We start from the raw sequence: 25,155 nt of genomic DNA on the forward strand, positions 1-25,155 counted from the left end.
CAGCAAAAACACATGTGGCTGAGGGAGGAGTTTGTCAACACCCACAGAACCAAACGTCAATCATCTTTCCTTTAAAACACTTTCCTTTTGTTTTGCCCCTTTATTTAACATTACCACAGATATATTCAGGATCTGTGCAAACACACTGGTAATTTGATAAGACTTTTTCTGCAGTAAAAACTTGGGTATAATTGCAGTCACCTAAAACCAGGATTATAATTCTGCAAAAGTGAATGGAAATTATTGTTTTTCAGAATCTCGGCTTCTAACGTTGAACAGCAAAAGTTTCTTTTGATTCATACCCTCAAAATTAACCATGATTTTTAGTTTTAAGGTTAAAATTCTGGATTACTTAAATTATATGACTTCTCCCACTATTTGTATCATAAACTATAGCAAAGGGACTTCATTATGACATTTTCATGCATGTATGTATTTTGGCATATCTATCACTGCTATTAACCTTTCATGTACTCCTTCACCTCCCCACTTCCACTTCCACATCCCTAATCATCTCCTTTTAAATTCATGAGTATATTGCTCTTTATTAAACCTAGAATCATTTGGATAATCAGTAGATCATTGATGAAATCTTGGGAAAGGTATAAATATTACAAGAATTAAATGAAAACATAACTAAAAGGAACACGTGGGTTATTGCAAATGTAGTTCTAAGAGGGAAGTTTATAGCAACGAGTGACTACATTGAAAAATAAATTGGAGGGAGTTGAAACAATTAAACTTATAACGGACTTGAAGTTCTTAGATGAGCAAAAATAAGCCAACCACAAGAGAAAGTTATTGCTGGAGTCTCCATACCTTCCAGAATTGTTACCTATGACTTGTAAGTCAGTTCTCCTTTGCAGCATCCCACAAAAAGCTTAGGTTTAAGAATTCCAGAAGAGCAATAATAATATAGAGAATACAATCATGTCAGTGTCTTTATTAATCAATTCAACTGTACATTCCTCTTTCATGCCTCACCTGAAGGCAAAAGTGTGTCATTTATCTTATTCTAGAAGTCACTTTATAATCCTTTACATATTGAAATGTTAAAAATATAAATAAAAGTTATGAATCCATTGTACTCAATGGGTCAGTGATCCTTCTTAAAATAAATACCGTATTTAGAGTGAACACACAGTATCACAATCTCAATATCTAGAATCAGACCATCTTTTTGTTAATAGAGTCAGGTCACTGATGAGCAGCAAAACTCAACTGGGCTTTCAGGTCTCTGGAGAGATGTGGGTCCTGTGGCTAGCAGGGAGCACTGTGGAACTACACAACTACTCACTAAGAACATTTATTCAATGGGAACTTGAACTCAGGTTGACCTCTGTGCTCCAGAGTGGAGACTCAACAGTTGTGTCCTCTCTGGTAGGGTCTCTTGAGTAAGGACCTTTGCTTTGTCTCAGCTGGTGCTTCCTTCCAGAAGTTCCTCAAGGAGGAAAGCAATCCTCCTTGATGATGTCTCTGAGACTCACCCTTTTAATCTGCCATCTGCTCTTGCATCCTCCAGAATGCAAGAGATCAAGAGGCACATTTTTACCTTTCTCCATAAGGTTATAAAGAAAGGTCAAAATGTTTCCCTTCTCCAGGCTTCACACGAAGGGAGAATGATCACCAGAAATCAGATGAGCATCCAAACCTTCATAATCTCATTCTTTTCCTTATTCCCATCTCTGGATTTCTGTTCTCTCAACCCTTACTCAGTCTCTTTAATAGGAGAACATAATTATATCATTTCCAAAAAATGGCCTGTTTATGAAGTTGTTGAGTATTTGTACATGGAAACTATTGTATCTTTCTTTTTTCCTACATTTTTCTTTATCTTCTTTCCATTTTGCCCCTTCTGAATGCATTGGTTCCTTACCCAAGGTGAGTCCTGAAGTAATCAACACAGAAAGAATGGCAGCATCACTCACACAGCCCAATATTTTCCCTCGTTCTTAGAGTTCCTACTTCCTAAGAATTTGTGAGACATAACCTCAGGCACAACCAAGGTTGGGCTGAGGTCCATTCTTTGGTCCTTTCTGAAAGAAATAGTAAAAGTAAAAGGTCTCCCTGGCCACTTTCTGTGAGATATCTGGGCACCCCATACTACATGGAGCGGTTTTCTGATGATTGCACCTTTTAACATTTGATTAATTGAGTGCATATTCCTCACCCTATCTGAAATGAAACATATTTCAAAGTGAATGACAATTGAGACAGTCAAGTTTTTGTACCTTGCTCCAGTGTTGCATTTGTGTAGAGAGCAGGCTATCATGGTGTGAGTAGGAATGAGAGAGATAGGGAGCACTGGGGTTCATGCTCTGTTTCACAGAAAAGGATCTGTAGGATCAAGTGCATTCTCTTTCCCTATCTCTTTCTCTCTCTCTCTCTCCCTCTGTGCATTTGTGTGTGTTTGTTTTGTCTCTTCCTATCGTTGGCTCTGTATCTGTCTCTTAGTGTGACTGTCTGTTGATCTCTCTTTGGTCACTCTCATGACACACACACACACACACACACACACACACACAAGCACAAACCCACACATGCACACATACATTTCGCTACTGATTATATTATCCTGGATTGTGCAGTCTCTGGCTCCCTCTGTCCTTGTAAGAGTTGGAAGTCAGTTGGGCTGACCCTACTATCCTCAGCCAGGGAATACCCAGGAGGAAGAATTTCCAGCTGCAGGAACACCAGTAACAATGAGAGTAACTGTCCTGTTATCAGGGCCAGATAAAAAATGTTCTGAGTATATGCTCAATTGGGATGAACTTGATGTTTAGGAAGCCAAGGTTGAGTCTCTGTTTCCAACCAGCAGTTGGGTCTCCAGTCATTGGGTAAGGCAGATGGTGGCATTTATTCACTGGTGACAACAGCCTCTGTGCTGATCCACATTGCTCAGACTCAGGGGGTAGACATGAGACATGCCCTTTGATGTGCTGCCAGGGACTGGCTGCCACTCTCAGTCACTGCCTATATATCTCTAGTGAGTTCAACCCATAGTGAAAAGTTTAAGTCTATACCTAAAGCCCTTATGACCCCTGGATGCAGATCCTCTTCTCCACGTTTCCATGTCTCAGAATTCTTGTACATAAATTTCTGTATATATTTTTCTTTATGGTGATCATTAATCTAGCTATGATGTATCTGTTTCTCCATCTTGTAAAGGTTATACACTGGGAAGGGGCAATAGCTGTGCCCACCTCAGACAAGTCTGTCAAAAAATTGCCTAGGTCTTAGAAACTTTGTGTGTTTTCCTAGGGTGTCTGCCCACATCTATTTCCCTGTTCTTTTCTGCTCATATATTCACAAAGCCACTTTCATTCTCCCTACTCTGAGTTTTTCAATGTAAAATTACTTCTTTTTTTATTCATATGTGCATACAGTGTTTGGGTCATTTCTACTCCCTTCCCTTCCCCCCGCCCTCTCTCTCCCCCCCACCCCTTCACTACCAGGTGGAAAGTATTTTGCCCTTATCTCTAATTTTGTTGAAGAGAGTATAAACAATAATAGGAAGGACAAAGGGTTTTTGCTATTTGAGATAAGGATAGCTATACAGGGAGTTGACTGGCATTGATTTCCTGTGCATGTGTGTTACCTTCTAGGTTAATTCTTCTTGACCTAACCTTTTCTCTAGTTCCTGGTTCCCTTCTCCTATTGGCCTCAGTTGCTTTAAAGTATCTGCTTTACTTTTTCTGCATTGAGGGCAACAAATGCTATCTAGTTTTTTAGGTGTCTTACGTATCCTCATACCTCCCTTGTGTGCTCTTGCTTTATCATGTGATCAAAGTCCAATCCCCTTGTTGTGTTTGCCCTTAATCTAATGTCCCCATATGAGGGAGAATATATGATTTTTGGTCTTTTGGGCCAGGCTAACCTCACTCAGAATGATGTTCTCCAATTCCATCCATTTACCAGCGAATGATAACATTTCATTCTTCTTCACAGCTGCATAAAATTCCATTGTGTGTAAATACTACATTTTCTTAATCCATTCCTCAGTAGTGGGGCATCTTGGCTATTTCCATAACTTGGCTATTGTGAATAGTGCTGCAATAAACATGGGTGTGCAGGTCCCTCTGTAGTAACCTGTGTCACAGTCTTTTGGGTATACCCCCAAGAGTGGTATTGCTGGATTGTATGGTAGATAAATGTTTAGCTTTTTAAGTAGCTTCCAAATTTTTTTCCAGAGTGGTTATACTAGTTTAGATTCCCACCAGCAGTGTAAGAGCATTGCTTTTTCCCTGCATCCTCGACAACACCTGTTGTTAGTGGTGTTGCTAATGATGGCTATGTGGAATTACTTCTTTCAAGTAGGTTTTCAATACCATAAGACAGGCAGGTATGCATTTCATGGAAAAAGCCCCTCATGGGCTATACTGGTACCTGTGAGTTATTTACTATGTGCAGGCCCAAATTCATGATACAAAACACCAGAATCCACAAAAAGTTATTTTAGAAAAGATCATGTATGATTCACAAGCAAAAGTAGAATGCATGTGTTTTCAATTATTTTTTCTATTTTTGTTAGCCTTATTTCCATCAATAGACTTCAAGCAGCATAGTTTTGTACGAAAAGAACTGTGGTGAGTCTGATTTCATTTTTGGAATCGCATTATGTATGTATGTGTGTAGGTATATGCTAGGAATTATCTGTGTTTAGCACACCTTCTACAACTGTGCTATATCGCCTTCTCCAGGATTGAGTTTTTGAACAAATTACATTAAGGTGGAAATTATATAAAATAATATAGATTCACTTTAGTCACTCAATTTGTAAGTTACAACACTTACAAAGTTTATTTACATATATATAATATTTCTTGACCACAAACAATCCATAGCATTCTCTAGTTCTATTTCCACAGAGCTGTATATAGACAGGAAAGTGAGACACACACCTTGACACACCCAGGGTCACTTCCTCAGCACCTGTGTATTTCTAGATGATGAAGATCCTTTTCCAAGACTATGATTACGTAGCCATACTCCCTCTCTGCATCTCTAGAGGCAGCTCCAGACTCACCTAAACCCTGAGCAGAGACATCAATGCTGGTGGGTACTACATATACCGGTACCAGCACAGGCCAGTGACTCCATCCACAGTACTTCCTGAGCCACTACTCATACTCAGATAAGCATCAGGCTGCTAGGGCACCAACCTACTTCTCTGGATCCCCAGATACTTCCACCAATGCTCATCTCCGATTTTCAACCTAAAGTTGACTGCTACTGTCAGATCTGGCAGAATAGGTCTTCTCATAGTGACACAGACATGTAGGGAAGTGGGAGAGAGACCCTACCTGCTGAGAGTCTTGTACTATGACACTTGTCCAATTTTAAATGATCTTATTCAACATAGTTTTGGAATTGCTAGCCAAAGCAGTAAGAGAGTAAGAAAAAATAGCAATTCCAATGGGAAAGGAACAAGGTAAATTATACCTCATTACAGATAATGTGATCAAATACCTAAAAGACCCAAGAAACTAACAGGCATCATAAATACCTTTATCAAAGCTGCAGGATACAGAACTAATATACAAAGACAAGTCAATGTTCTACATAGCAATGAACAGAGAAAGAAGATAGAAAAATAATTTCATTTATGACAGCATCAAAAAATAAAATACCTAGGAATAAACTTAACAAAACAAGTGAAAGACCTCTATATGAAAATTACAAACCATCAAAGAAAGAAATTTAAGAATACATCAGAAGATGGAAGGTTTTCCCAAGTTCAGGGATTGGCAGAATTTATAATGTAACAATAGCTGTACTACCAAAATCAATCTATATATCCAATGTAATTCCAATCAGTATTCTGGTGACATTTATCATAGAGGTTGAAAAAGTAAACTTACAGTTCATATGGAAGCACAAAAGATCATAAAGAGCAGAGGAAATCATGACATAACAGAGACTGAGTTGTTTACTCTGCTCTCTTACCCCACTAGGAATTTTTCAACAATCCGAGATGTATGATATGTATGTGTGACTTCATGGCACAGAACCCTTCCCAATATTTGCAAGTATAAAACTCTGTAGTTCTTCTAATGTGGTGCAGATGGCAAGGAAACATCAGAGATGTTAGGGTATACCAAGGAAGCTGGTACCATGGACTCCATGGAAGACCCCTAAGTTTGTGTCCCATTATCTAACTCCCAAGTGATCAACTCTTATATATGCCCAATGACAAGGCTGGCTATCACTATTATATCTGCTTACAAGCTGATATCATCAAGGGTCTGTCTGTCACAGAAAAGGGACATAAAAATCTGCCCTCTAGTTTTGTCACTAGCTGACATTGTTTTCAAAAGTAGAATAAGATTTGACTGTGTCATTACTGGTGCTACAAAATACAGAAGCTTCATGCTTTGTCACCAATACACTTATGTTCCTCATGTAAGAGTTTGTTATGTTTTCCCTCACATGTAAACAAAATCAGGTTTTCACAGAAACAAAAATGGTCCACCCAGTAGCAGAGTGTAATGACAGGGTGAGCTGAAGTACAGTATTTGAGGCTTTCTGCACAGATCCCTGCATATCTCTCTGCTTGTCTCAAGTTTCACTGATCTTTGCCTATGTTCTGAAACCTCAGGGATGATGAGTTTCTGGGTTTCTGTACTTCTCTTGAAATTACACTTGTAGGGATTCCTGTATTTACAGATACAGGGAGATGCCTCCCATAAAGTACCTGGTTCTTAGACCATCGTAGACTCCTTTCTTCCAATAAACCCCAGAAAGTCTAATGCTTTGTGCTCACTCCTGCTTTGATTTGAGTGATGTTCTATGACTATCAGTTATTTTAGACCTAGTCTTATAACACCAACACCCATGAAATCCATGGGGCTCTTAGGAAGTTAAATCAATCTGACTGCAATGATGGTGAATAATAGGTCATGAAGATTCTTAGGCCTGGATTGGAGTCCTCTAAGAAGGGACAGAAATTACATTTTTATTGATCTTTTAAAATCAGTTTTCATATTTATGGGAGACCAATTTAAAATATCTTAATTATATCAGATAATCAAGACAAAGTATGTTTTTCCAGGGTTACATTCAAGGGCAAATTACAATCCAGAGAAACAAGAAAGGACAGAAGACAGACTTTTCTTGGCAACATTATACTCTCTTGAAAATGGCAGATATGAAAATCTAAGGTAGGGACTTCAAAAACTACCAGTATACCCTTGCAACAAGAACAAGTATAAAAATAAGAAAATAACATATCAACCTCCAATTTTCACCCAAATGTAATTAATACCAAATGAGATCCACCTGGGAACTTCAACCCTTGGCCAAGATGGACACAGTTGAAAACATGCAAGTCAACCTTTAGAATCAAAGTCACTTGTCAGGCAATCCTGATGCTTCAAGTAAAATAACAACTGTGATGTACAACCTGTGTTTAACTGACTGGAGGTCTTTACTGACCTTGAGGAACGAAATGATAATTCTCTAACATCATGGAGGTTACCTGCTCATTAACTGCCCTTTGAATCATCATCAGAAAGATCTCTCTATAGAAGTCAGGATGCTCTTTCCTGGAGAGCTGAATAGTGGCAGCCAGCTGGATAACTTGGGATCTGACACCAGCAGAGGACACTGTTCAACCAGTCCCAAGAGAGCAGACCACAAAGAAAATACCCTAGTGGCTCTCAAACACTTGAATACCATCCTGTATGATGTGTGACTTTCCTGCACCTTGACCCTTCTTCTCCCCCAGCTGCACAAGTGCTGGCCCATAACTTCCACCCTTGCCTCCTGTTTCACTCTTTCCTGTCATGGAGTTCTTGTACATATGGGCAACTATTGGAAGATGATATGCTATTGGAAATAATTCAAAATCCAAAGGTAAATGTTGGCATATTATCCTGTCCAATGAGAAAAAATTAAGTTTATATGAAATTAGATAAACTAGAAGAAGTGGAGAAATTAGGAGACTCTATAATAACAAACACAGATTCAGTAAGAAATAAATCTTATCAGAATTATAGTAAAATGCATATACACTAAAATTTTGCATATTCCAAACAATCAAAGCTTATATCCAGGTAACTTCAGTGGTGAATTTTATATCAAAGAATTAAAGAATAATGCCCAACCCTTCTCAAATGCTTCCAAAAAATAGTATATGTGAGCACACACCCTACATCCTGAGGGCTTCTATTATGATAGCATTACACTAATAGGAAAGTCAGATAAAGGGTTGAAGGGGAGAAAGTGTGAGATGATCTAACACATAATATATACATATTATATACAACATAAGTCTATTGTTAATTGTCACAATGAATCTCCCTGTGCAGTAAATACATCCTAATAAGAAAAACTAATGAAAAAAATCCCATTTACAGCTAGAGTCTTTTTCCCCATTATTCTTCATTGTATCACCTCACAACCAGTTGCTTATTTAAAAGAAAAATGATATTGAATCTATTTCTTATGGACCACAACACTAAAATCACATGTTTCTGTGTTTTGTTGAACTCATGACAGGGAAGAAGAGCTGTGAATCTTTCTGGATTACTTTCTGAATCTTTCTGAATTTACAAACTTCAGAATTTTCTGATGCTTATAAATGTCCCAAATAAAATTTAGTGTCATGACATGCTTGTGTGCCCAGTGAACAAAATTAACTCATCAGTGTGGACATTTGAGCACATGGACAATCTGAGGTGTTCAGGAAAGGGTAGACTCCCCCTTGTGTTGATGGACAGCTTATTTTTTAGGCATGTCACTACTTGAAGATGAGCTTGCAACAAATATCACAGAAATCCTTGATGTTAGGAACAGATGTGATCTCTTTCCTACTTTTCATTGTTTGGCCATTATTTTGAACATCTTGAAGTTTGCTGTCCACATAGGTGGATCTGCCTGAATCTTGTGACCTTGAGTTAACCAATATTAAATATTACAACTCAAGGATGATACTCGTGGACATATTCATTCATATACCATCAGGGATTTGAGTTTATGGAGAAGTTCATGAGGTCCTTAACCATATAGAGTCCTGTCTGTAGATCCTAGCAGTACAGGTCTTCTGGTCAAGAGCAGAAATTTCCCTCTTCTTCAACCATTTGCCCTTGAATGAGGAATGCAAGTGTTGTTGACACAGTGGTGGTTTCTAATGAAACCAACTTAAATGGCCTTAACTTTGTCCCTCATCATCAAGGTTCGGACAGGTGTGTTGTAGATTTTAGGTTCTCCATATTCTTTATTCCAGAGTCCAAAGAGGTAACAGTTGGAACACAATTTCATATAAGACTTCAACAGTTTTCCTAAAACAGCATCCCAGAAATTTCAACTCTGGATGGATAAACATTTTCACTGCTGAGGATTCTAGTATAAATAGCATATTACAAATGAAAATTTCTCAACTGTTATCGTAGATTATGCACATATATTTTTGCTTGCTTTGGCAGTACTGGAGTTTAAACACAAGGCTGCATGCTTGCCTGGCAGGTGTTCTACTCCTTGACCAACCTCCACAGCCATTTTTTTCTTTACTTATTTTTTGGATACAGTCTTGTGCTTTTTTCTGAGTCCAGCCTTAAATGGTGATCCTCCTGCATAAGCCTTTCACACTGCTGGGATTAGAATCATGCATCACCATGCCCACCTTGTTTGTTGAGATGTTGGGAACATTTTGCACAGGCTGGCCATGAATCACCATCTTCCTGATCTGTACCACCTATGTTTCATGATATTAATGAATTTCCAATGTAATGAGAAGTGAATGCATCCAGCATTATGGAGGTTTTGTGCTGACTTGAGGACTTGCTTTTTTCCTCTAGGAATTTCCTGAATTAAAACTTAAGAAGGCATTAGAGTATCACAGTCTGGGTCAGAGAAAATAGCAGAAGTATGGTAGATTAGATTTATCTGGGGGTGAAATAAGAAATTGATTCTCACCTCATGAATTTTGTTGAAATTTTGTGAAGTGAAATTCTGGGACTGAATAGAGTTACATGAAAAACACACAACCTGAGAAAATTCTGAAAAGTGGATGGTCCATTGCTTGTAGTCATGATGGAGGAAGGGATACTAGGTTTCTCCCACCTCAAACAACAGGGAACTGGACACAATACACAATACATTCCTTATAAGATACAAGCACTCCAGTAGCACTGGATAGCAGCCTGAGGTTGAGGTAGAAAACTGAGAACTCTGTGATCGTACTGAGAACCAATACATGCTTCTTAAACCAAGAGTTCAAGGTAGAAAGAATGAGGTAGTCATACTCAACAGGAGAGTCAGAGACATGACTTGAGGACAGGCCAAGCAGCTTATATATATGTAGCAGAGTTAGAAAGATGAATGATGATCTCATAATCAATAATATAATATTTAAACCTCTTTGTCATAAAACATAAGAGAAAAGAATGTTGAGGTTATAAGCTCTTGTCCATAGAAAAAAATGTATCAGCATAGGAGAGACTGATAAATAACATCTGACAATGCATTGTATCAGCTGTACTTTATTATTATACATATATGGCACAGTGGGAGTCCCATGGATGCAAACCGTAAGATTCATTGTGCTTCCTACCTTTTTCACTAAATACAACAAATAAAGTTACTTAAACATGGACGATTGAAACACAACCCCTGTGATAGTGCTAGGAACAAGTTTATTTAAGTAACAAAGTCTACAGATGACTAAAAATCCCAATCTGTGTTAACTCTATCACCACCATCTTTGAATTTGCTAGAGAAAATGTCAGACTTCCAAATATCCTGAGCAGTGGCTAGTTTTTTTTGGTAACTATGGTATGTTGTGTTGCCAATAGACACCAGGGAGCTCCTATAGAAGCATAATCTGCTAGTACTTCATAAGCATGAGAGACTAGGCATCCCTAGTGGATTCTCTTGGTGCTCATATACCTTCACCAATGCAGGACTTTTTCTAGTATGTGGGCTGCAGTCTGAGAAAGATGCCCATGTTTGGTGTGCTGTAGCTAATTGGGTTGGAAGCAGCTGTATTCCTTCATTATGCCCCAGGGAACAAGGAATAGAGACAAAATTCTATGGGGCCACACACCTCGTTTCTATGCATCTTTTGATTTTGTGGAGGCACCTGTAGAATAGACACCACTGCAACAAATCAAGCCCATTAACAGGGGAGAAAGAAAAACACTGGTTATGTGTGTAACCTGAAATCAGGACATCCAAGCAAGGCATAAGCAGAGGAGATAATAGAGCCAAGTGGAACATCCTAAATAAAGCCAGAAGTAAATTAAACAAAAGTAATTGCTATTGTCAGCAAGTAGAAGTACTAACCAGGGCAGCCATATTAATCAACAAATTAGTTGTCATATCATATCTCACAAATTGTGGATCATGTGTTACTAATGACATATTCATAGCTAATACTGGGGCCACCAACTTGTCACAGATATATCCTCCTTAGTCTGATTCACTCATGGATGCATCCAGTAGACAGAGCTTACAGAGCATAACTATTGAGGTCCCTCAGATCCTTCTCTACCTATTTGCCTTCTTTTCTGCCTTTTTCAAGCTTTTGGATCTCTCTGGGGCTGTCAGGTTTTCCATATGCATAGTAGGTTTCAGAAAATTGTGCAAATGTCTTTGGTACAGTTTCCATTATACAGGATCCTTCTTCAGGAAGGCCAACATATAAACCTTTGTGTCATTCCTTGACTGGTCTCCATGGCTGAATTTCTGCTCCTTACACCCCTAGTCGGGTTATGGTATGAATCTTAATTTTCCTCCCTCATGTCATGTGTTGAAAGTCTGGTCCTCCAATGATGGCACTATTGATATGCTTTAGAAACTTTTTAAAGTGGGATGTAGTTGGAGGAAGTAGGACCTTTAAAGCAAGACCTTAAAGGATGCATTTGGAGGTCCCAACCTTTTTCTTCTTTCTTACTTTTTGCTTCCTGGTCTTCATGAAATGAGCAACTTTCCTCCACCCTGCACTCCTGCCATGACATGTTTCCTTGCCAAAGGCCTAAAGGCAACTGGTCCAAGTGACTTTGGACTAAAACTTCTGAAACTGTGAACCAAATGTGTCTTTTCACCATTTAAGTTGGTATTTGGTCAGTGACTGAAATTTGACTAAGAGTCTCTTTAATATGACATCCTTATCAACCTCATCCCATAAACTTTCTCCAGCTGTTGACTGTTTGCAAATGGAAGAGACAGATTTCTTCCTTCTTTTTATTTGGTGTTTTGTCTTCATTTACTGTTTACTGTTTTCTTTTCACTCTTTTAGAGTTTTTCTTCCTTTAAATACACTGAAGCTACACACAAGGTTACACCTGAAGTAATCAACAGATTAAGGTAGGTATAATGTGTCACACCACCCACTATTTCCCTTCAATACCACGACACCTACATACTAAGAACTCTGAGGACAGTATCTCAGGGAAAGCAACCATTTTCCTCAGGTTCTGGAGTCCTATCCTTTTGTCCTCTTGGAAAGGAACCATAAAAGTTACTAACCTATTGAAGGACACCTAGGGACGACAGAACATAGAAAGTCACATCTGTGGAATTAAATTGGGGCTACATGTTCTCTACCTGTCTTGAGGCTCTGAGATGTGAAGATACCACAGGTATGATCTTATAATTGTACCCTAGACTCTTAGGGCAGAAAAGGGAAAGGTGATGCTCACTCCACCTGAGATGTTCTGACTAAATGGAATTGCTCACACTTGAATAATCGGTACAGATTTCTTCAACTTGCTTAAAACAAAATCTAAGGGAAGTAGACTTCATTACATTCAGTATTCATTAATCCAGGATTTTGAGACCTAGAGTGCTTTACAGAGGAGCAATCCAGGAATTCCCTTGAAGGAAGGCCAGCAAACCTTGGGAAGCCATGAGAGGAATAGAGGTCGCTGGAATTCACATTCTGCTCAGAGCAAGGAAATAGATCTCTGAGGTCACATGTACACATCCATTCGCATTCTCCCTCTCTCTCTCTCTCTTTCATACACACACACACACACACACACACACACACACACACGCACAGTACATCCTCTATTCACTTTGGGTCGATGTTGACCTAACTGTAGTTTCAGCCTTCTCTGTCCCTCCAGGAGTCAGGACTCAGCTTTTTCTAACTCAGCAATCCTCAGGGTCAGCATCTCCAGGAGGCAGATTCTCCAAAGTAACATTAGCAACATCAAGGAAAACCAGGCCCAACTACAAAATGCTCTGAACATCTGCCCTGTGTGATGAGCTTGATGCTCTGGAATCTCGGGGCAAGTCTCTGCTCCACGTGGGCAGTTTAGTATCCATAAACTCATCTTTGGGCGCTTGTCATGTCTAAGACTCTTTGTGACAGGAGCCTCAGTTCTGTTTACACAGTGCCTGAAGCCCTCAGGGATATGAATCACACCCTAACTTGTGTTGTCAGGGTTTGGATACCACTCTCTTAGTCATCAAAATGATACTTCCACTTATGCTAGACTTTGCTGTCAAGTCTTTGCCCCAATTTAGGGAACATTTCCTCTTTTCTCCACCTCTCCATGGCTCAGTTGGGGCTTCTTTGACAGAAACAACCAACATTTTTGACGACTTTACTTGAAATAATGGGAGATCCTTTTTCTAGTCAAGTGTTGTCTGAAATGTCACGTTCTACATCATACAAAGGCTAGACACAAAGGCAGAGTTGTATCTCACCATTCTAGAGGCAAATCTGATATAAATATTACTCAGTTCTGGATGCTCTGTTCCCTGGTCTATCCCACATGCAACTTTTTCCTGCTCAAATCCTGTAAGCTATCTTTATCCTTTTTTGAACTCTGGTGTTTCTACTCTGTAATTTCCCCTACCATGTGTGTTTCACAATTCCAAGAGGAAGATGGCTGTGAACATCATGGGAAGAGGCCTCTCACTGGGTTTCCTGGGCACCAGTCAGTGTTTTCTCACTGGAGGTCCTGACCTAGGCTAACAAACTCCTGATTCCAAAAATTGAAGTTATTTTTTTTAAAAAATACAGTATCATGTGAAGGAAGAAATAGAATGCATGAACTTTCAGTTATTTTTCATCATGTCAATCATATTTCTGTACCTATTGTCTTATCAAGAATTGCCTTTTTAGAAGTGGAAGACTAAATTTAATTTAATTTCTAGACTAGCAGTATCATTATCTCCAAAACTTAATATTATTGAGGTAGAACCTATGTACATATCTGCATATATATGTTGCATATGCATATATACCCATTTTAAGTACAGATTAGTAAGTACTAACATCTGTATGTACATTTTTACAATTGACTTAACATATATGTATTTATTTTTGCATATAAACACACCTACATACAAAAATCTGCAATGAAGTTTTAGAACATTTCTGTTCCTATTCACTATACAGGTCAGGGGATTTTAGGCTGAGGTTATGGAAGGCAACACTGAACTTTCATGCCCTATTTCTTTTCTTGAGGAATGGGCATCTCATCTATTTTCAGTAGACACTTTCCAGGCTGTGGTGACCCATAAGCTGTCACTGAGCACAGCTCCTGCAGCAACAGTCTCACTCATCTGTGGCTCTGGTAATATGACTGTCTCCACTGTTTACAATGCTAGTGGGTCATAAAGATGACCCATCATTTCCTATGGTTCTAATGGGTAATCTGTATTCAGTTCCTGGTACCTTGCAGAATTTTCTGGTTCCCTGTATGAAGACTAAACCAAGCATAACAGAGAATGTCCCCAGGGATGAGTCAGAGTATCAATACATTGTGATATATAATCCATCAAGACAGTGACAAATGAAAGTGGAGGTATTACACAAATATTATGGCTCTGGCCTCAGTCCATTGTTTCTAGAAGAAATCTTCTCATTTTGAGGCTATTTTCCAGTTGTGTGTATTCAGGATATTTGGTCTCCAGACACCAGAAGGGATGCTCACAAGCACTATTCTCCCTGATAGATGCTTCACATCAAAAGCGCTTTTATCCTCCTCAAGTCATAAGAAACGTGACATTTTTGGTCAACTTCGAAGAGAAAGACTAATGGAGCATTAATGGAGATATGAGGGTTCAAGAGTATTTCATCAGTTTTAAAGCAGACAATAGGAAACTCGTGTCAAACAGGATTTGACTGCTTGAAAAATCTGCAATTGAATGCTTCCAAAGGAATATTGTGATAATTTTTCCTGAGAATGACAAAATGGAATTTAATACAAAAAAAAACAAGTTTAAAAAATCAGGTGCTACTTTAAGTCTATTAGCCAACTTCTAGAGGGTCTCAGAATATAACATGCAAAATGTCTAACATATAATTTTTAAAAAGACCTATATCAGGTTAGAAAAAAACATTATATGAAAGAATAAAGACAATCTGCATGCAAAAACAGTGAGTTGAATCTGTCACTGAATTTATGTGGCACTTTTGAAACAACAATAAGAGAATCTCTTTCATGAGAAATTTCTTCCTTTCTCATTTTTCTTTCTTCCTTCCTTCCTTGCTCTTTCCCTTCATCCCTCCTTCCTTCCCTCCAACTTTTCAAACTCCCTCCCTCTTTCCTTCCTCCCTTCCTCCATTCCTCCTTCCTCTGTTCCTCCCTTCCTCTCTTCCTCTATTCCTCCCTTTCTCCCTCCTTTCCTCCCTTCGTTCTTTCCTTCTTTTTTCTTTCTTCCTTCCTTTCTTTTTCTTTCTTTCTTTCTTTGTGGGAAAGAGGTTTAAGCACAGAGCTTCATACTTATAAAGCAGGCACTTTACCCTATTGAGTCAGACTAACAGCCCATTTTTGCTCTGGTTATTTTGGAGATGGGGAAATTTGTGAAGAATTTGCCTAGGTTGGCCTTGAACTGCGATCCTGCTGATCTCACCCTCCCAAGAAGAATTAAAGATATGAGCTGTCAATGTCCAGCCAATTTCTTTCATTCCTGAAACAAATATACAAACGCAGAAGGTCACAAAAGAACAAAGTAATAAAAAGAAGCAAATGGAAATCACGGAATGGAAAAATAGTTTTAAAAATTCTGAAGAACTAAATAACAGATATCAGTGAAACTAAATGTGCTTGAGAAGGTAATTAACAAGAGAAGGGAATGCAAATAATATCCTAGTACAACAGGGCTGCCATGGGTCTTCTCGTGATTTGCAAGGTTCAGAAAGTCCAACATGCCTCATGTTTAATGGTCTGGGCCATGCTTAGTGGCCAGAGTTAGAGGTGATTCTTCTTATAGGGAAAACTACAGCTTACAACACCCCAACCTTCCAGAAAGTAGAGCTGCACCCTGGGCTGAGGACCCAGGTTTCACTGTTACAGGTGGTGTAGGCAAAAGACTCATATTGGCATAATACACAAAATAACTAAACACCCATCGAAGAACTGAGGAGAAAAAAGAACCATCCCAGAGTTTATCAGCAGCTGTGAGTCCAAGAGAGAATTTGAAAGTTCACGCCATGAACCTGATACCTCCCCACCTTACTGCTTTCCTCCCTCTCTGCCAAATTTCATGGAGATTTCAGAAACCTGAATTTGGAGTGATCACTTTGTCCTCCTTCCTTATTTCTGACACGTGATTTTTATCATTCCAGGGACCAGTTCTAAGGCTGTCGTGACCGTAGGGTTATTGACCTTGTTCACAGAACAATCACACTCACTGTGCAATTGTTTGTTGCGGTCATCAACAGTCACTGTGCATACTGGTTCCAGAAGAAGCATAACCAAGCTCTCAGGACACCAATTTATAATCCCAAGACACTCACAGAACCCTGTCTGGATCCCAGTCTCCCTGCTCAGGAAACCCCATTCAGAGTTTCAACATGATTACTACTGTGCGCTGCATTACTGTGTTCAGCACAGTGGGACCAATAAGGGAAATTAGAACACTAATATCTTTTGACTGAACCCAGAAATGAGCATGATAACATGACGTAAGGATGACAAGATGAGGCACTGAGCTGTGAGGGCTCTTAATATTCAAACTATTCAAAGAGCATGAAGGTAAAAATCTGCATTGACTCATGTGCTGGTTTACTTCCTAAGAGGAGGACATTAATGAATTATGTGGGTGTAAGTGTTACACAAAATAATAATTCATTTATATTTCATATTCACAAAATAACAGACCAGTAGATCACCTCTGAGGACTGAGGCAAACACATTTCCCCAAGAGAGAAACATCCCATCATGTTCTGTTTAATAGGAAAGTGAAAAAACCTCCTTTTAAATGTTACTAAATCACATTTTATTGTGCTTCATTTTCTTTTATTTAAGTTTCTTTACTGTTGTTATTATATTTGTCATTGTACTGGGGGGCACATGTGACATTTACTAAAGTTCTTACAATAGATCAAATATATCATTATTAAATTCATGTCCTCCATCATTCTTCTTTATCCCCTGTTCCCACATTCCTGGAAGAGTTTCAACAGTTCTTATTTTTCCATTTACATACACGTAATGTGTACATAGTAGTTGCACCATATTCACCTTCCTATCCCTGTCTTTGTATCACTCCCCACAAGAACCAATCTCCCAGACGGTCTGTTTTGTCTTCTTCTTCTCTGTTTTTTATTTATTTATTTATTTATTATTATTTTTTTTTATCTCCAAAAAAGTTTATTAGCATGATTAAAAACATTGTCTTGAACAGTAACAGGAAGTTTCAAAGAGTAAAGAACATCAGTGGCAAGGCCTTATAACCAATATTCAGAACTAAATAGACAGCTTTATTGGCAATCTTCATTTTATTAAAAACGATCCATTTATTGGTTCCATGGATTCATGACTATTGCTTTGTCTGGGAATGAGTCCCCACAGCAAATGTATAAAAAATATCTTCCAACATAAGTGGAGTGTGACCTGCACTGGACTGTCACCCTAACTGAGTAAAGGGTTGATAAAAATCCACAGAGAGCTGGGGTTCTGTTTTTTTAAAAAACATTCCTTGTATACACTACAAAGAAATAATTAGTATTTTGGGTTTCTAAATTCCTACACGATATTTAGAATGGCAGTCCCCACAGTCTTCCATCACTAACCATGCGTGCAGGCCCTCTTCTGGAGGGTAGATTGTGGGGCAGACTCTGAAGACTTCAGCCTCTACATGTTTATACTGGTCTGAGAACAAAGTCAGCATCATCCAGAACATAGTAGTCATTGTACATGTCACCTTCACACAGGTATGGCAGTCTGGTGAAAGCTTCGATGACAAAACCAGCTTTTCTGAGCACTTCAGGCAGGCTATTCACTTGTTCTTCCCAATTCTGTCCCTTGATTTCCAAAATTTCTGATGGTTTCTCCCCCTTGCCACCTACGTTTTCCACATATGGGTGAAAGGGAAGAACCAGGGCAAGGATGGCTCTGCCTCTAGTTGGCTCCAACACACTTCTGATATCTTTCAATAAAGTCAGGCGCTGATCACAGCGGTCCAGCAAACTCAAGCAGCTGATGACATCATACTGGAACCCCGTATTCTGCCATTCACTTACACCATTGTATGTTTTCTTCTGCAGCTGCCATATCATAGTTTCCGAAAGCTCAGTGGCATAAATTTCTTCAAAATGAGGACTCATGATTTTTGTGACTTCTCCATCTCCAGCACCTAAATCAAGAAGTCTATGGGTTTTCCAGTCTGGATTAATTTTAAGAAGTCTCTGAAACTGATCTGGTGAAAACACGAACATTGAGCCTCTTCCTGTCAACCCATTGATAGATGTTCTAGACATAAACAGGCTAAAAACAGATGACACAAAGGAATGACATAACTGGATAAATAACCAGCCCGACTTCTCAGTGCTGCTGTTTAAGAAGATCTGTGCTCCTGATCAAGGTAACTCTGAACAAAGACAGCCTGAAGTGACTCACATAAATTCTCTCTGTTGCACACACACCACTGGTGGGCTCCGTCCAGCCGCCCACGGCCGCCGCCGGCCCGCCAGGGCCCTGGCCGTGTTCACGTACAGGGAGCAGTCAGCGGGCTCCGCAGTGTCCACATCCTCCGCGCCGGCCACACGGACGCCAGGCCCAGGCACAGCCAGCCAGCCAGCAGTCTCATCAGGGGCCGCGGCCACCGTTGCCGCTGCCCGGGCTCCAGCCATCGCGCCCGACTCCCGCTTCCAGCCCGTTCAGGGCCGAGGCGGGGCGTGGGGAGGAGCGGCCCGCGCACAGCCTTCAGCCTCTTCTGTTTTGTAAAGCAAAGAAATTTTTGTTTGTTCAAGGCAGCTGTATTGGGTGTTTCATTGTGTCATTTTCATATACATATGTATTACAATTTGAATTGGTTCACCCCCCCCCTATTTTTTCTGCTTTCTGTCTTAGTCACCTTCTTATGGTGATTTCAACAGGCTTAAAAATTCTGTATTCATTCTTGCATAGGATGTACATCAACCCTTTCCAACTTTTCAATTTCTTCTTTTACCTTCCCTTTCCTGATAGTGACCTCCCCTTAGTGTGGCCTGTTTTTCATAATATTTACTATGCTTCACTTTAAAACAACAGTAGTATATTGTATACCACTTCAAAAATACTAAAAATTTGGGAAGGAATCTTGTTCTCTAAAACAGCAAGGTAAACTATTTCCACCTAAGAATGTATACGGAAGTGATAACCCTGTTTACCACAGTTTATGTCCATATTTTAAAATGGCATTTCAGACACCATTAGATAAGACCTGGCCATAATGGATTAGAGTGACCTCCTGACATAATATTCGCAGTGCGCTCATCTGATAAGTACCATGAGAATGCATGGAGAAGGGGATGATAGGTCATGTGAAGATGTAGACAGAGATGGAACTTATGAACCAGAGACAAAGATGCGCAAATGACTATCCACAAACAACCAACACTAAGGAAGAGGGAAGAATTGCCCTAGAGATGTCATGACAGGCATGATTTTGAATGTGCAGTTTTGATAACTGTGTGGGATGGAACATTTCTGTTGTTATTAACCACCCCATTTATGATACTTGTTGTTGAAGTCCTAGGAAACCTAGAATTTTTCTACCAGTATGATTGCATTTTGGATCAGATTGCTGAACTTTATGATTTGGTATAATTTAAACTTAAAATATAGAATTCTTTCTTAAATATATATATATAATAACTCCTTTAATATTAAGATTGTAATTATTATCTTAATCAGATTTCCCATACCTGTGGATTCTCAAAATATCTAAGAAATCAAGTTAAGAAACCAAGATTTATTTTGACCTAAGGTTTCATAGATTTCAGTTGATGGTCATTTGGCTCTGAGGTATCAGCGTGTGGTGAGGCAGAACGTGATGGCAGAGAGAGTTTGGTGGAGCAATATGCTCACTTCGTGAAGACCAGGAAGTAAGAATGACAGTGGTTTTGCTTTGTAACAAAATATATCCCCAAACCCATTAATCTGTGAACCTATAAATGGATTAATTCATTAATGAGAGCTAAGATTTTTCAGTCCAATCACCTCCTAGAGTCCCCAGGTACGAATACTGCTTAATTTGTTACTGGAAAACCAGTACCCAGGCCTAAATGTCAATTTACAATGTACAAACAACAAGTGCAGTGGTTTGAGGAAAGGGAAATAAGGGTTATTATTAGTCATACAAAGAGGATAGGGACAGTCAATACCTCAAAGCACTGTAAATCCAACTTCTAAGAGAAAATGTCCACATTTTAAAGGAGAATTCAGGGGTTCAGCTTGAGTATGGAAATGAATGTCCACGATGGCTGCTGGCATTGGTTCTGCAGGTTGTCCTACACCAAATCTGAATCTGTGTGCATTGGTGGACAGGTTTCCTTCTGTGGCAGTCAGAGAAAGATATAGTCATAGAAGACTGTTTAGCTTAATTGAAGAGTAACGGTAGTTAAACTTGAACTCTCCAGCATGTAGACAAAGAAAGAAAAGATGTCAGAGTAAACTGGCCAGCATGCAAGATGGCTACATGAAAAGAGTTTTACCTTTTGTAGTCTCAGTTACATTTACCACCATTGTGCATTTATTCTTTGTATTTCTATGGAAAAAAAGGCATTGTAATCTTCCAACAGTTTCCTGACTTTAGTTAATCTGTGGTCCCAAGTAAGGAGTCATTGCTTCTCAGCAAAAGCAGCTTTTGAGTATCTATTTCACATTGTAGACTAAGCTTTCTGTGAATTACATGAGTTGTAGGGGGACATTTAAGTTTAAACCATAACAAGAACAATGCAAAGTTACAATTTTTACATCAGTAGAGGGGATAAAATAGTTCAAGTAATAATACATATATAAGTGAATATGCCACAGTGAAATACCCTGTATAGCTGTCTTAAACAAACAAAAATGTCCTTTTTTCCCCAAAAATAAAGAACAGGAAGGCAAAAAAGATACTGAGTGAGGGGTTGCTACAAGAGGGAGGTGATATATAAGGAAAGAGTATAGGAGGCTGAATATGGAGCAAATACTATTTACGCATGTGTGTAAATGAGACCTCTTGAACGTTTTTTAGGACTTGGGAAGGGGGTATAAAGGAGAATGATGGAAAGAGTGAATTCAACTATGATACATTGTAAGAACTTATGTAAATGTCACAATGTTCCCCCAGGAAAATAATAAGCAATAGTAATAATTTTAAAAATATTAAGTACTCTGAATGCCACCACATCACCCTTTTTTACGGAATTTCCCAGAGTATAATTTACTAAAGGGAATTTAAGTACACCTGATCTACTGAAGATTGGAAATGCAATGGAAAGGTTGATACACATAGAAAAAGAGGGTGCTCTCAATAGTATGTGTGCAAAGAGAGGAGGGAAGGACACATTTTCATGCTTCTTTCTTTTAAAACGGGACCTTATGTGAACCCCTTGGAAGAAACATGGGGAAAGCCTAAAGCTGCTCATGAAAACCACTTAAGGGTGGTTCTCTGAACTCAACATAGGCCTTCCTTTACATGAATGAACAACAAATAATTCCTCTCTAAATTTGTCTGTCAGAATTGGAATGGTTGGTAATTATAGTTTTTATAAATATTAATCTATCAAACAACCTTGAAGTTGTCCTGGTGTGTGTTCACAAATCTTCTTTACCAAAACCATATGCAATGATGTGATTTCCTCCAATATTCAGCATGATTTTAGTGGCAGAAATAAGTTTTTGCATCCTTGAAATGTGCATTGGCCTATTCTTCTGTTTTGCCTAATGAAATAGAGTCAAAGGACACCTGCACTACTTCTGGACAATAAGGATAAGACCAATTGCTCACCTTGTCACCTCACCTTTCTTTTTGTTGCCTTCATCAAAATTATCAGGAAGCAATGATCCTTTATTAGCTTTAGTAAGGGAATGGAGATGAGCACATGGAGAATCATCACCCATCACATGCAGTGGGCAATCGATGTGAACAACAACTTAATTTGTGTTTGATTGTCACCTAGTATCACATAGATTATCTGGGCTAATACAATGTAGAATTCCTAATATTATCCCCTTTTTTGAAAATCTACTGTTTTTCTGTGCATACACTGTGACAGCTACAAAAGTTCTTATAATATATCACACTTGAATTCAAACCTCCATCATTCTCCTTTAGCCCCACACCGTAATTCATGGGATAGTTTCAACAGGTCTCATTTCCCCACTTACCTACATTTGTACATAGTATTTCCACCATTTTTACCCTGCTATACTGTTAAAACCTAGTACTCATTGGATGATAATTCAGAAAAAGAAATCCTATTTGTTCCACACTATGTGGTTCAGTGGGATTTCTTTAGAGAAAGTTGATGCATTTCTGTGCTTGGAAACTGCTCTTTGTGCCCTAGAGTGTGGACAAACAGCATCCTTACTGATGTGAGGCTCTTCTCAGACTGTCACCCAAACCTGCCCACATAATCCCAGATACTTTCATGGTAATTGAATATGGTTTATTTTCTAGCATAGATAATATATCATTCCACAAAACAAGTCTTCATGAAATTAAGGTTAGGAAATTATTCCAAACTCATTCTACAGGTTGAATCTTCCTTCCGCAGTGAAGGCATAGACAATCCTAGCCTTTCCTTGTAACAATGTGGATACCATGAATGGAATATTGTCAGTCTGGATAGCTCATCCAAGGTGATATCCACAATGTTTTGAGTTGTTTTGCCATGTAAATATGGTTTCTCATCTGTAAGGTTGACTTGAGTTCTACAAAAGTTATAATACAAATTTAACCCTATGTTTTTGACATTTTCTTTCAGAAATTTCCCAAAAAATGCTCAAAATAAATAAGTCCATCAATCAATTGGTCATGGAAGTATTGCCTTTTATTAAATCAAAACACTTAGAAAAATTTAGACAACACAAAAGTAAAATTGAATTACAAACACTTGAGTAGGACTTCAAAAACAAACTAGAGAAATACATATAAACCAGAATGAGCAAAGAGAAGACACAAAAGAAATGAGAGTCGGTCTTGGAAATATACTGACAATATCATAACAATAAGTGGTTAATAGTTAAATGCATGTGATGACACTCCTTCAAACAAAGAAGTTGGCTGTGTTTGATGAGGACCTTTGTCAGGATGTTAAGAGATCTCAAGGGGATCAAATTTATGGGACTCCACACAGTTGCCCACTGGTCTTTGTACAAGTTAGAGCAGCTGCTTCCTCCCATGGGGCAATTGCAAAACACACAATTTTTCTGAGTCTCCCTTCCACATTTTAACTGCTTTCAACCACATAGAATCAGGAGGTGAAAGGTGGTGGTTAGTGGCTCATACTTATATAAGCACCATGCAAACATCTCCCAAGGAAGAGGAATCACTTTTGGGAGTGAAAGACTACCATAATCACGCACAGTGTACCAGAAAACTAGTGTTTAGGAATCAGACTACAGTTGTATGAATAGAGGCAGTGACTCAGTGAGCTGCAACACCCAGTGAGACCCTCAGGTTTCTGGCCATGATGAATATGTGTCATATGGCCAGTAAAGGGTAGTGTAGGGCTGCTGTGTAGTGCCTGCACAGATACTCAGTAGGAAATCTTCATTCAAAGAAATGGAGCTTGGGCTCTGTGCTCACTGAGGGGGACTCAAAAGCTGTGTTTCCTCTGCTTGAAACAGTGCCCTAAGCAGAGACCTATCTTGTATTGGCAGTTGCTTCCTCTAGGGGCTCCTTCATATGTGAAAGCAAATCTTCATCTTCCTCAGCATGCACTGTGATCAGAAATACAGAACCAGGATAGGGGGTGGAGCTAAAGGAGTCATAACAAATCTCATTTGAAAGAGTTTCCATCTCCTCTGAGGGCAGGTAGAAAAGAAAAGGAGGCCTGGTGCATGCCAGCCCCAATTTGGGGTTCAGGTACCTATATCCATCATGGCCTAGACTCCTCTCTTTCTCTTGGTCTTTTCTCAGTGTAAAGGTAGGGACAGGCCTTAATGAAATAGGAGAGTCAGTATCCTGATTTTGTCTATTCTGAATCAGACCTAGGAAGTATTCTACAATGGTATCTTGTCTCTTAGCTATGTGTATTTGTACCTAATGTCCTTTCTCCTCACCTATGCTGTGTCACCTGACCTCTGTCTCTACATCTCTGGGAGCAGCTAGACTTTCCTGCACCCTGAGTAGTGGCATTAGTGTTAGTGGCCACAGCGTATACTGGTATAAGCAGAGGCCTGGCAGCCCAACCCAGCCTATTCTCAGATTCTACTCAGAACCAAATAAGCTCCAGGGCTCTTGATTCCACAGCTGCTCCTCTAGATCCAATTATACTTCAGCCAATGCAGGACTTTTGGTCATCTGGCTACAGACTGAAGGCAAAGTTCACTTTTACAATATGATTAAATAAAATATTGCTTTTCATGGGGGCATAGATGGGGAAAGAGGGACAAAAACCAAACCCTGCTCTGATGTCCTGCTAATCACTCAACCACATTAAAATTAATATGGGCATATATTACCTGTATCTAGAAGTCACTTCTTGGTTGCAACCAGGTGTCCTCTCAATTTTCTATTTACCATTTCTAAAGTCTTGGGAAAGTAAAATAAAACAAAATCAACTCCATCCCTGGTCTTCCTGCTACTACTGTTAGCTATGTAACTATATCAGTGGGGAATCCCTCTTCCTTTTACACCCAACAGTGACTGTGTGATTTCCTCATGAATTTGTTGCTAAAAGGATAAAGCCCAGCAATCGTCTACAAGACTGAAAGAATTAATTTCCCTGGGAGAGATATGGCCCAAACATGCAGATAAACTTTCTTTTCCTCAACT

The 25,155-nt window shown here is 39.1% G+C and overlaps 1 protein-coding gene and 1 pseudogene across 1 annotated transcript in view; one reads left to right on the top strand and one right to left on the bottom strand.

The window, feature by feature from the left end:
* Positions 1-25,155, top strand: part of LOC109684467 (immunoglobulin lambda-1 light chain-like) — a 781,398-nt gene that overhangs the window by 68,039 nt on the left and 688,204 nt on the right. The window lies entirely within an intron of this gene.
* Positions 18,041-18,993, bottom strand: LOC109677520 (protein-L-histidine N-pros-methyltransferase pseudogene; annotated as a pseudogene).

This window comes from Castor canadensis, chromosome 18, assembly GCF_047511655.1.
Source record: "Castor canadensis chromosome 18, mCasCan1.hap1v2, whole genome shotgun sequence".
Classification (NCBI taxonomy): domain Eukaryota; kingdom Metazoa; phylum Chordata; class Mammalia; order Rodentia; family Castoridae; genus Castor; species Castor canadensis.